The sequence below is a fragment of the Macaca mulatta genome, chromosome X, assembly GCF_049350105.2.
Source record: "Macaca mulatta isolate MMU2019108-1 chromosome X, T2T-MMU8v2.0, whole genome shotgun sequence".
Taxonomy (NCBI): Eukaryota; Metazoa; Chordata; class Mammalia; order Primates; family Cercopithecidae; genus Macaca; species Macaca mulatta.
Genome location: NC_133426.1, coordinates 127684548 through 127697603, shown reverse-complemented (window position 1 = coordinate 127697603; position 13056 = coordinate 127684548). Strand labels below are relative to the sequence as shown.

The 13056-nt window shown below is 37.2% G+C and overlaps 1 pseudogene across 1 annotated transcript; it reads left to right on the top strand.

Annotated features, from left to right (window-relative positions):
* The first annotated feature begins 591 nt into the window (after positions 1 to 591).
* Positions 592 to 1183, top strand: LOC697761 (myosin light polypeptide 6 pseudogene; annotated as a pseudogene). The gene has a single exon (XR_013412750.1). The product of XR_013412750.1 is annotated as a myosin light polypeptide 6 pseudogene (transcript).
* Positions 1184 to 13056: the final 11873 nt, after the last annotated feature.

The window sequence follows — 13056 nt, the reverse complement described above, 5'->3', positions numbered from 1 at the left end:
CATATGAAAAAATGCTCAACATCACTATTAGGGAAATGCAAATCAAAACCACAATGTGATACAACCTTACTCTTGCAAGAATGGCCATAATTAAAAAATCAAAAAATAATAGATATTGGCATGGATGTGGTGAAAAGGGAATACTTTTACACTGCTGATGGGAATGTAAACTAATACAACCACTATGGAAAACAGTATGGAGATTCCTTGAAGTATTAAAAGTAGATCTACCATTTGATCCAGCAATCCTACTACTGGGTATCCACCCAGAGGAAAATAAGTCATTATATGAAAAAGATACTTGCACACACACATTTACAGCAGCACAATTCACGATTCCAAAAATACAGAACCAGCCCAAATGCTCACTGATCAACAAGTAAATAAAGAAAATGTGATGTGTATATATACAACATAGAATACTACCCAGCCATTAAAAGGAACAAAATAATAGCAATTTCAGCAACTGGATGGAGTTGGAGACTATTATTCGAAATGAAATAACTCAGGAATGGAAAATCAAACATGGTATGTTACTTATAAGTGGGAGTTAAGCTATGAGGACACAAAGGCATAAGAATGATACAATAGGCCATTACTGCAGGAAAAGGTCCCGCAGAGCTGAGCAGTCAAGATGTGTGACTTCACCGAAGACTAGACTGCAGAGTTCAAGGAGGCCTTCCAGCTGTTTGACCGAACAGGTGATGGCAAGATCCTGTACAGCCAGTGTGGGGACGTGATGAGGGCCCTGGGCCAGAACCCTACCAACGCCGAGGTGCTCAAGGTCCTGGGGAACCCCAAGAGTGATGAGATGAATGTGAAGGTGCTGGACTTTGAGCACTTTCTGCCCATGCTGCAGACAGTGGCCAAGAACAAGGACCAGGGCACCTATGAGGATTATGTCGAAGGACTTCTGGTGTTTGACAAGGAAGGAAATGGCACCGTCATGGGTGCTGAAATCCGGCATGTTCTTGTCACACTGGGTGAGAAGATGACAGAGGAAGAAGTAGAGATGCTGGTGGCAGGGCACAAGGACAGCAATGGTTGTATCAACTATGAAGAGCTCGTCCGCATGGTGCTGAATGGCTGAGGACCCTCCCAGTCTCCTGACTCCGTGCCTTTCCCTGTGTGAATTTTGTATCTATCCTGAAGTTTCCCTAGGCTCTCCTTTCTCAGCACTTTTCCCATCTTGTCTCTCTTGGATGATGTTTGCCGTCAGCATTCACCAAATAAACTTGCTCTCTGGGCCCTCAAAAAAAAAAAAAAAAAAAAAAAAAGAATGATACAATAAACTTTGGGGACTCAGTCGGGAAGGGTAGAAGGAAGGTGAAGGATTAAAGACTACCCATTGAGTACACTGTACACTGTTCAGATGGTGGGTGCATCAAAATCTCAGAAATTAGCACTAAAGAACTTATCTCTGTAACCAAATACTACCTTTTCCCCAAGAACTATTGAAATAATAATAAAAAATAATAATAGCCATTCTGACGGTTGTGACATGTTATCTCATTGTGGTTTTGATTTGCATTTCTCTAATAATCTGTGATGTTGAACTTTTTTTCATATTATCATTGGTTGTATGTCTTATTTTGAAAAGTATTTGTTCATGTCATTTGCCCACTTTTTAATTGTTTAATAAATTTAAGTTCTTCATAGACTTTTGTCAGATGCATAGTATGAAAAATTTTCTATAATTCTATAGGTTGTATGCTCTTTCTCTTGATAGTTTCTTTTTCTGTGCAGAAGGTCTTTAGTTTAATAGGATCCCATTTGTCCATTTTTGATTTTGTTGCAATTACTCTTGATGTCTTCGTTTTGAAATATTTGCCCATATCTATATGCAGAATGATATTGCATAGACTGTCTTCCAGGGTTTTTATAGCTTTGATTTTACATTTAAGTCTTTAATCTATCTTGAGTTAATTTTTGTATATGGTGTAAGGGGTCAAGTTTAAATCTTCTGCGTATGACTAGCCAGTTATCCCAGCACCATTTATTAAATAAGGATTACTTTCCCCACTGCTTGTTTTTGTTAGGTTTGTCAAAGATCAGATAATTGCAGGTGTGGTCTTATTTCTGAGCTCTCTATTCTGTACCATGATCTATGTGTCTGTTCCTGTAATAGTACCATGCTGATTTGGTTACCGTATGCCTATAGTATAATTTGAAGTCAAGTAGCATGTCTTCAAGCTTTGTTCTTTTTGCTTAGGATTGCTTTGGCTATTTGCACTCCTTTTTGGTTCCATATGAATTTTGAAACAGTTTTTTCTCATTCTGTAAAGAATGTCAATGATAGTTTAATACGAATAGCATTGATTCTATATTATTTTGGCACTATGGCCATTTTAACAATATCGATTCTTCCTATCTATTAGCACGAAATGTTTATCCATTTGTTTGTGTCATCTCTGACTTCTTTGAGCACTGTTTTGTAGTTCACCTTGTAGAGAGCTTTCATTTATATGATTGGCTGTATTCCTAGGTATTTTTTAATAGCAATTGTGAATGGGATTGCATTCCTAATTTGACTCTCAGCTTCACTGTAGTTGTTTTATAGGAATGCTAGTAAATTTTGCACATTGATTTTGTATTGTGAGACCTTGCTAAAATTTTTCAATTTTCTTATTTTCTTCACTGACTGACTGGTCATTCAGATCACAATGTTTAATTCCCATATATTTGTGTTTTGTTTTGTTTTTGAGACACAGTCTGACACTGTCACCCAGGCGGGAATGCAGTGGCACGATCTAAGTTCAATGCAACCTCCACCTCCCAGGTTCAAACGATTATCCTGCCTCAGCCTCTCTAGTATCTGGAACTACAGGCATGAGCCACCACGCCTGGTTAATTTTTGTATTTTTAGTAGAGATGGGGTTTCACCACGTTGGCCAGGCTGGTCTCGAACTCCTGACCTCAAGTGATCCATCTGCCTCGGCCTCCCAAAGTACTGGGATTACGGGTATGAGCCACTGTGCCCAGCTGAATTCCCATATATTTGTATAGTTTCCAGAATTCCTGTAATTGTTGATTTCTAGTTTTATTCCATTGTGGTCAGATATATAGATATAGATATGTAAAAGATCTAGACATTTAAATCTATTAACATCAATGAAATAAATTGAGCACACAAATAAATAAATAAAAGATATCCCTTGCTCATGGTTGGGAAGAATTAATATTGTTAAAATGTCTATACTACCCAAAGCAATCTATAAATTCAGTAAAGTGTCTGTCAATATTCCAATGGTATTTTTCTCAGAGAAAGAGAAAGCAATCCTAAAATTCACTTGGAATCGGCTGGGCATGGTGGCTCATGCCTGTAATCCCATCACTTTCGGAGGCCGAGGTGGGTGAATCACAAGGTCAGGAGTTCACAACCAGCCTGGCCAACATGGTGAAACCCTCTCTCTACCAAAGATACAAAAATTAGCCAGGTGTGGTGGCACATGCCTGTAATCCCAGCTATTTGGGAGGCTGAGGCAGGAGAATCGCCTGAACCTGGAAGGCAGAGGTTGCAGTGAGCCAAGATCACACCAGCCTGGGCAACAGGGCAAGACTCTTAAAAAAAAAAAAAAATTCATTTGGAACCACACAAAAGACTCTGATTATTTAAAGCAATCTCCTGCAAGAGAAATTAAGTTGGAGTAATCAGTTTCTGATTTCAAATGGTATTACAAAGTAATAGTAATCAAACAACATAGTCGTGACATAAAACCAAGTACACAGACCAATGGAATAGAATATAGAGCTCAGAAATAAACGCATGCATACGCAGCCAACTATTCTTTCACCAAGTTGCCACATATGGGGAAAGGATAGTCTCTTCAATAAATGGTGGTAGGAAAATGGGATACCACATACAAAAGAATGGAATTGGACCTTACCTTAAACTATACATAAACTCGAAATCAATTCAAGACTTAAACATAAAACCTGAAACTGTAAAAATCCTACAAGAAAACATGGAGCGGGGAAAGCTTCTTGACATTGGTCTTCACAATGATTTTTTTGGATAGGACACCAAAAGTATAGGTAACAAAAGCAAAAATAAACAAGTGGGACCACATCAAACTAAAAAGTTTCTGCACAGCATGAAAATAATCAATGAAATAACAGAATGAGAAAAAAACTTGCAAATCATATACCTGGTAAGGGGTTACTATCTAATATACATAAGGAAACTCAATTTAATGGCAAGCAAACTAATAACCCAATTCAAAAAATGGATAAAGAACCTGAATAGACATTTTTTCAAAGACATATAAATGGCCAACAGCTGTATGAAAAGATGCCCAACATCATTAATCATAAGGGTAATGCAAATTAAAATGACCATGAGGTATCTTCTTCTGCCTATTAAGATGGCTATCATCAAAAAGATAAAAGATAACAACTGTTAGGTTGTGCAGAAAAGGGAACCCTTGTGCACTGCTGGTGGGAATTTAAAATGGTGCAGCCACTGTGGAAAACAGTATGGATGTTGCTCACAAAATTAAAAATAGAACTACTATATGATCCAGCACTCCCGCTTCTGGGTATATGTCAAAAAGAAATGAAATTATATCTAGAAGAGATATCTGAACTCTCATGGTCAAGGCAGCATTACTTAAAATAGCCAAGATATGTAAAACACATGTGTTCTTCATTAGCATAAAGTAAATGAGAGCTATATAGAGAGACACACATAAATACACATTTGAATATTATTCAGCCTTAAGAAGAAATGAAATCCTGTCATTTGAGACAAGGTGAATGAAACTTAAGGTGATTGTGTGAAATGAAATAAGCTGGTCACAGAAGGACAAATGCTGCATGATTCCATTCATATGAACTTTCTAAAATAGTCATACTCATAGAAGCAGAAAGTAGAATGCTCGTTGCCAGAGGCTGGTGGCAGGCAGAAGTGGAATGTTTTCCAATGGGTAAAAAAATCTCAGTTATGCAAGATGAAAAAGTTCTAGATATCTGCTGTATAACATTGAGCTTATACTCAACAATACTGTATCACACACTTAAAAATTTGTTAGGAGAATTTATCTCATGTTATCTATTTTTTATCATAATAAAAATCCATCAACTATGACTGTTGCTATTTATGCCATGAATACAAGGCTAGTATATGTGTTAATGGTGTTACCAGTGGGTCTTTGTTCTTAGAGCTCCTGAGATGGTGGTGGCGGGCTGCTCCCAAGATGGTGGCGGGCTGCTCCCAAGAAGGGGGCAAGCCTTTTGTTCTCTGACCTGGTGTTCTTGGCCTCACAGATTCCAAAGAATGGAACCTCGGGCCATAAGGTGAGTGTTAGCTTAGAAGCTGTGGGTCATGGAAGAGAACCGTGAAACCCAGCAACTAGTGTTCAGCTCAATTAGGATGAACGCACTTAGCCGCGCAGGAACAATGGCAAGCCTCTAGCCTGATCAGGAGTGGCAATGGGCACCTCACTGGATCAGAAGCACAGCAGATGCCCTGCCAGATCCGGAGGGGTGGAAGTCAGTGGCGGGTCTGTGACGGTGGCGATCAGCAGTGATGGACGGCAAGCAGAAGCTCAGCTCGAGCCAGAACAAACACGGACCAGAAGAGTGTGCAGTTGTAACATTGAATAGAGTGAAAACAGAGCTCCCATACAATGGGAGGGGACCCAAAGGGGGTTGCCACTGCCTGCTGAAATGCCTGGGTTTATATCCAGATCACTGTCCCTCCTCCTGTGCTCTCAGGCAATAGATGACTATTTCTTCACCTTTTGCTTTTAGCCTAATTGGTATTTTAGTGAGCTCTCTTTACTATCTGATTGCAAATAACTTAAAATGTTAAACTGGCTTTAACACTCCTTGGTACTAAAATCTGAACCCTGATAAGCATCACAAAAAGAGATAACAGATGACCAGTTGAATTTTGTTTTTCAGTTGTAAATGACAAGGCATTTCTTATCCCTATGAAACTCAGACAAATCACGTGACCTAGTATCATTATTCCAATTACAAGAATATAAAAACTACGTAAAAAGGCTCACACAGTAGCAGATATGTCAAGTGATCCATCTGGTGCCAACCACTTTGGCTTTTGTTGGCCACCCATCTAAAGGTCGTAATTTTGCATAAATTGGCTTGTGGCAGCAAGAAAACCTGGCCAAATGGAGTTAAACAACAAAAATAGAAATCTGTTTGCCTTTCAATGTACATTTCTTTCATGCAGACTTCTCTGATTATACTAGGCCTTATGAAGTTTATATTTTCTAATGCTAAGCCTTTAAAATCCATACCTGAAAACCCAATTCTTGTGCTCTCAAGGCAGTATTACACAGTAACTGAGAGAGCAGGACTCTTAGAATAGACTGTCTAGCCTTAAGTTCAAATTACTGTACTTGTTGGGTATGTGATTTTCGACAAGTTACTTAACCTCACTGTGCCTCAACTTCCTTATTTGGAAAACAGAGACGATAATATCTACTTCACAGGGGTTGTTGTGAGAACACAAGCTAATATGCATAAAGTGCTTAGAACAGTGCTTGTTTTTATTAGGTAGCTTCTCTTAGTCCTTTTCATCTATTCTTAGTACATAGGGCAGAGGATATATATTGTGCTTACAAAGTATAAGTTAACATGACTTTGTGGTATAAACTTTGACTATAGAACTGAACAAAAGGAAATGGCTTACCCACAGACCAAACACATAATCCTTGAACACATTAGCATGAGCACTAGCTCAAAGCTTTCTAGGATGTGTTCAAATGACAATTCATCATACATTTATTAAGAAACTATTATATGTTAAGCATTATGCTAAACACTAGGGATACAGCAATGAATAGAACAAATCAGTTATCTTCCTTCCTCACAATGGAAGAGAGAAATATGTAAGCAAACCTTTTAAATGTAACCTTAAAATTTTTGGGATAAGGATATAGAGAGATTAAGAAAAAATAATTTCCCTAAATTCTAGAGGAGTTGGGAAAAGCCAGTGGCCTTTGAGAAGCCAGTCTTCAGAAAAGAAAAAAGTGAGGGTGGCATGTAAGTAGGATGAAGGTAGATTATCACACATTTTCCAGAGAGCTAAATATTGCTGAGAGGATCACTTGTTAGGAGAAAAGGTTTTGGAAGGAAGGTAATCATGAGAAGGAGTTAGCAAGATGGAAAAATGTTATACAGTGAGAGATCTCATTCCTCTCTATGACCCTGCAAATATTTAGTAAAACTGAAAAAATGTACCATATGCTTGATGTGACTTTATTTTTTGTATAATACATTAAAGAAGAGTAGTTTGGTTTTTACATTTAGTACTAAGCAAAACTGAAGAATCTGTGTAGACCCCAAAACAGACACAATAGCAAACATCAGGAAGTAAAACTGGGAATTTATAGAGATGATGCAGAAGGCACTCAAGTGACAGAAGTTATAAAATTGGAGATTTGAGCCAAGTTTAAATTTCTGAGAGAGAGGTACCAGATATGATTACAAGATGCTATGGGAACAGAGAAGGAGACTGTGTTACCCGACATATGAAGATGAAGGGTAAAGAAAGGCAGTCTGGAGGAGTTGGTAATTGAGCTAAATCTTATATAATTAATGGATTAATCAAAGTTGCAGCAGAACAATCCAAGCATAAAGAGAAGTGTGACTTACAGCTCAGAAACCTAAAACAACATGCTGTGTTTCAGGAACTACAAGTAGCTTAGTCTTGATGGAGCTTAAAATGCAAAGCAGAGAAATGTGTAGAATGAGGTTGGGAAGTCAAGTGGAAACCAGACCATGCAGAGCTTTGTAGACTATAGTAAGAAACATAGTCTTTACCCTAAGTATAACAGTAATGAGTAAATACATGCTGAGGAAAAAACGCATAAATTACCTATACTAGCAAAGAAGATATTTGCTTGAAGAAGTCAGAGCACCACTAGTGTTAATAACCTGAGGCAGGCTCACGTGCAATTTAGAATTGCTACTGTCCCACAGAACATCTAAGGAATTCTGAACAGGATTACAAAAGACTAAAGGGCCTGTGAAGGTGGATTTTAACAGTTTAAAACTCCATATTGTGGACTTAGGCATAGATTCCCCCTTCCCTATTTTGAAGAAAGCATACTATTTTAAATGTTATTTTAATCACAGTAATCTTTGAACATTTCACATCCTTTCAGTATTCCATGTTCTCTCTTGGCAAGGACATCACATTTGCTGAAAAATTAAACTCCGGAAATCCCTCTGAACTGCACATTGACTTTATGTAGCACATAGTTACTGACAGTTCCTCATGGCACTTTTATGATTTTTCCAGATTCCTATGACAATGTGAGCACTCACAGATACAAAGACGTTTTATATATTCAGAATTCACTTCTGGGATTAGAGCAGCAAAAGCTGACAGCTGATATTTCTTAGATTCATTCCAATACATGTTAAAGATTGTAATAACAAATTATAACAAACCCAAATATATATGTGTTCCCACAACATTTACTGTGTATCATCATTTTAAGCATTGTATTATACTTTGCTGTAGGTGTTCCATTATTACCTTTATAAGAGCAAAGGACCATATGTTATCTTTGTAACCCTCAGTACCTGACATAGCACCTATAGGTACTAATAAATGTTTATTAATTGACTGACTGATTAAATAAATGAAGAAAAGTTTTGGTACAACCATTTCATATCTCTATTCTAAAATCCCATACATTATATTTAAATATGGTTTTTAAAACACTTCGTTTTGAAAGAGATGGTAGTCCATTTAGAAAGCCATTTTTACTAATAGAAGAAAATTGTGTAACTATAAGGATTTTCAAAAGAGAAGTGGATTCTGAAAGCAGATGTATTTGATTTTGTGTGATGGTTGCTAAGGGAACACTTAAATGTAAATTTCATTTTATGTAACGTTCAGTTAAAATATTGATCAGAAGAGAGAGAAGATGCTTCAAGCCAAGTAATAAAGTGACTGAGAAACTGCTTTCTTACTGGGAAAAAGGATTATATTTTATCTAATCAATCTCTCTATTTCAGCCACTGTGCATAGATGTAGAGAGGAAAGCAAGGAACCAGAGAAAGCAAGGAACCTTCTCTTATTCTCTGGTAGTTTCTGTCTCACGCTATGATTCAGAATAGTAGAAATGGCAAAATAGCTAAATACTAGCAATTTAATTTACTTAGCATGTAGTGATCTACATTTCAACTTAAAACTCACATCTGCTGGTAAACCTCCCCTAGTTGTTAAGGGTGAAGTATCTTAATATGTGTTCTCACAGTACACAGAATGTCTGTAATCAGAGCACCATCATACTGTACCACAATTTGTCCTTACTTCTCCGTGTTCTTTTTAATGTAAACTCTGTGAGATCAAGGGTCATTCCTTATTCATGCCTGTATCCCTAGCACCTGGCCCAGTGACCCACTTCCCATTTCAGCCTCTTCTTCTCTCATTCCATTCTTCACATTCTACATTCAAAATGGGACTGAAAAACTGAATTTCTGCAAATGGCCATTCTTCTCCCACTTCTGGACCTTTTCACACACTGTTCTCTCTACCTGAACCCCTAAGCCCCATCATTTCCTGATGAAATCATTCCCATTCTCAGTCCTCTGTTTATGAATCACTTGCTCCCAGACTTCCCTAATTCTCAATGTCTAGGTTAGGAGCCCCTCGTACATGTTGCAGGTCTACCCTAAATGGTGCTTATCTCCTGGTGGTGTAATTATTTATTTCATGGAAGTAGGGACCTCATCTTATCTCCAACACTTAGCACTTAGGGCCTGCCACATATTAGCTTAATAAATATTTGATGACTGTATGAAAAATAAATGCTTACTGCAGACAAAGAAATCTGACAGGTGTAGGGTGACACAGGGATGCATATGACACAATTCTTGCTTGCAACATCAAGAAGGATCTGAACAAATGCATAATTAACGCCAACACAAGGCAGACTGTAATGAGTGCTACAATTAAGGCAAACACGCACTCTGGATTTTCTAGAACTGCCTTGATTTCAAATAATCTATCACATTGTTCATAAGTATACTTAGAGTTGTCAAAGCATGTGTCCTGATTGTACAGTTCAGCAAATGCAGTCACTGTAGTTATAACTAAAATATAAGCAAAATGCTGGAGAGGGTGTAGAAGATGGAAAGATGGGTTCTGAGGAAAACTTATTAGAGGAAGTGCAATCTGCATTGGGCTTTAAATGTAAAGAGGAACAGGCAGAAATGGGTGAATGGGAGACAGATTTCAGGTGAGGAAACAGTCTGAGCAAAACCTCTGAGGCAGGAAGATGAAGGAGAAGCCATCGAATGGTGAAGAAACCAGCATAACTAGAGTAGGAATCAAGAGGTCATCTTAAAGCATAGAAAACATGAGAAATTCCCAACCTTGGATTAGTTGTAAGCAGGTAGTTACCTTTCTCACAGGGGAGCTAAATTGATTGCCTACATAAGAAAGGCTGTAGGGGCTGTGACAGTTGGTAAGGTGCCAGAGCCATAAAATTTTATTGAGGATGGGAGAATTTTTAACTCTAAAAAGAGTAAGAAGCCTAGTGAGGAGGAAGGATCAGAAGAATACTTATTTTTAAATTTACCTTAATCATAGGTCGTTAATGGTAAAATACAACTAATTAGTAATGAATTCTATCTGGACATGGAATACAATTGAATAGAACATGCTAATCTATTCTTCAGTTAAGCCTGACTATAGAAAGCATCATTTAACTGAAACTAGGCAAAATATCTAAGAGGAACAATGTTGAGTGATAATACAGTATCGTGATAGAAACATCCTGATACCTCAATCCAATTTATCTCTACAGATCTGTATATCTACAATATTAACAATTAAATCATGCCTTTAAGCTTATTGATGGATAGTACATACAATTCTTGCTTAATTAATTGCTTCACTGAAATGGGTTCCTATAGGCAACACCTAATTTACTTGAATGACTGCTTTTGAATCTATGGTGCTGTATGCAGTTAATTTTTATGCAATTCACATCCTGGCAAAGAAAGCATTTTGGACCTATTCAGTTAGCCATATCCCTAACTCCTGGGGATGTTTGAAAAAGCGATGTTTGCTTTTGCTATTCTAGAATCCGTGGTAGATATGGACTGTTTCTTCAAGATACTGAGAACCTGAGCAGAAGTGCATGAGGCAGCTCCCTAATCATCCAGCCCCAGATCTCCCTAGTGTCATGTCCTTAATTGATTTGCTCTAGGTACTTATTTCATCAGATAAGCACAAATTCAACTATATGTGTAAAACTCTCCAAAGCAAGTAAGAATTCTTGTTTAATTATCCACATATTTACACTAGACCCTTAGCTGGAAGAGGCCTGGTGACAAATTAATTCCAACCTTTCATTTTTAGGGAAAAGGAAACTAAAACCTAGACAAGATAAGGAACTTCCCCATGACCACCCATATGATTGCATAGGTTATTCACTGCATATACCCAATATGAATAGAATACCCCTTGAGATGTGCAGTGCATAACCTGTACAATCATATGGGTAGCGCTGTTATGCCCTTGGTCATAGGAGCTAGATAATTGCAGAACCAGGATAGTATAGTCTCACGGTTAATCACTGAGGCTCGGGAGTCAGTCTGCCTGAGTTCAAATCCCAACTCTGCACTTAATAGCTGTGTTGACTTATGCAAGAAGCCAAATCATTTTAAGCCTTAGTTCCTATAAATTTAAAATGAGGATAAGGGCATTCCCTTCTTAGAGTTATTGTATTAAGCACAGAGTGAATGCCTAATAAATACTAACTTATTGTTGTTGCTACTATTATTATCCAGACTAAAGCACAGGTCTCCTAACTTCCACTCATTATTCCTTCCACTGCCTTCCTTTATATGAGTATATGGAAATTCACCATATAAAAAATTATTAATTAGTTATACAATGATTTCCAGTACTCTTTCATTTGGCATCCCTAACAACAACAAAAATAAACATATATTGAGTACGTGTGCCAGGCCCACTGCTAAGCATATTTATATACACCTTATTTAATCCTCACAACAATCTCATAAAGGGTTAAAATTACAATTACAAATGAGGAAACTAAAGTTCATTAAGATTAAATAACCCAATTAAGACCTCTCAGATACTAAATGGAAACACCAGAATTCAAACCCAAGTCCATTTGACTCCAGAGTCCATGCTCCTAGTCACTGTTTCTTCAGTATGATGAAAGCATTTGAGCCCTGTCCCATATTTCATTACACTGACCTTTGACCTAGCCCTCTCTATTCCTAGACCTCTACTCACTTGCTCACCCATCCAGCACCCAGTCCAGCTCTAAATAAAATACACAGCAATCCATTTCCTTTGCTATAGTATTCAGTAACAAATGATAGAATCTCAATCTGCAGTGTTATACAAGGGCTATCATGAAGGGTAAATATTTCTTAGGTGATAATTTCCTATTCCCTTAATCTTTCTTCTTGTGCTCCTTTGCTGTTTAATGTTTTGAAAAATTAATAGTTTAATTTCCAGTGTTGATTTATTAAATCAACACTGACAGGAACATCTTAACTGAATATTTTTGAGTTCATCATTTCTGCATAGCAGGTAATGATACTGCTGGAAAAAAAAGAGCCAGGGATTTTGGAAGAGTGGAGCAGGGGAGAAAAATCTCTGCATATTTATTTCTTCTCTTTACTTTGGAGAAAAAATTAGAGCCACAGTTTTAAGTCAGAAGTATTACAGAGAAGCTCTGAGAAAGGGATAGCAAAAAATAAATCACATCTTTACTGTTCGTTTGACTCAGTAGCTTCTCCAGGGTTAATCTTAGTAGTAGTGAAGCCTGGATGAAAACTCAAACAGATATATAAAATATATACATCGTATATTTATGTATTATATATAAATGTCAGCTAAAATACAAAGTTTTATGTATGTTTTTGTGGGGTCTCGTTATCAGTGATCAATGGCTATTGGTCATAGCCACTATAAATAGAAGTTTAAAAATACTGTAACGATTATGATTAGAGATATAATATAAGGTTTTTTCTTAATCTTTGTAGAATTCAACTGACTTGCATTTACTGGATCAATTTATGTTTGCTGAT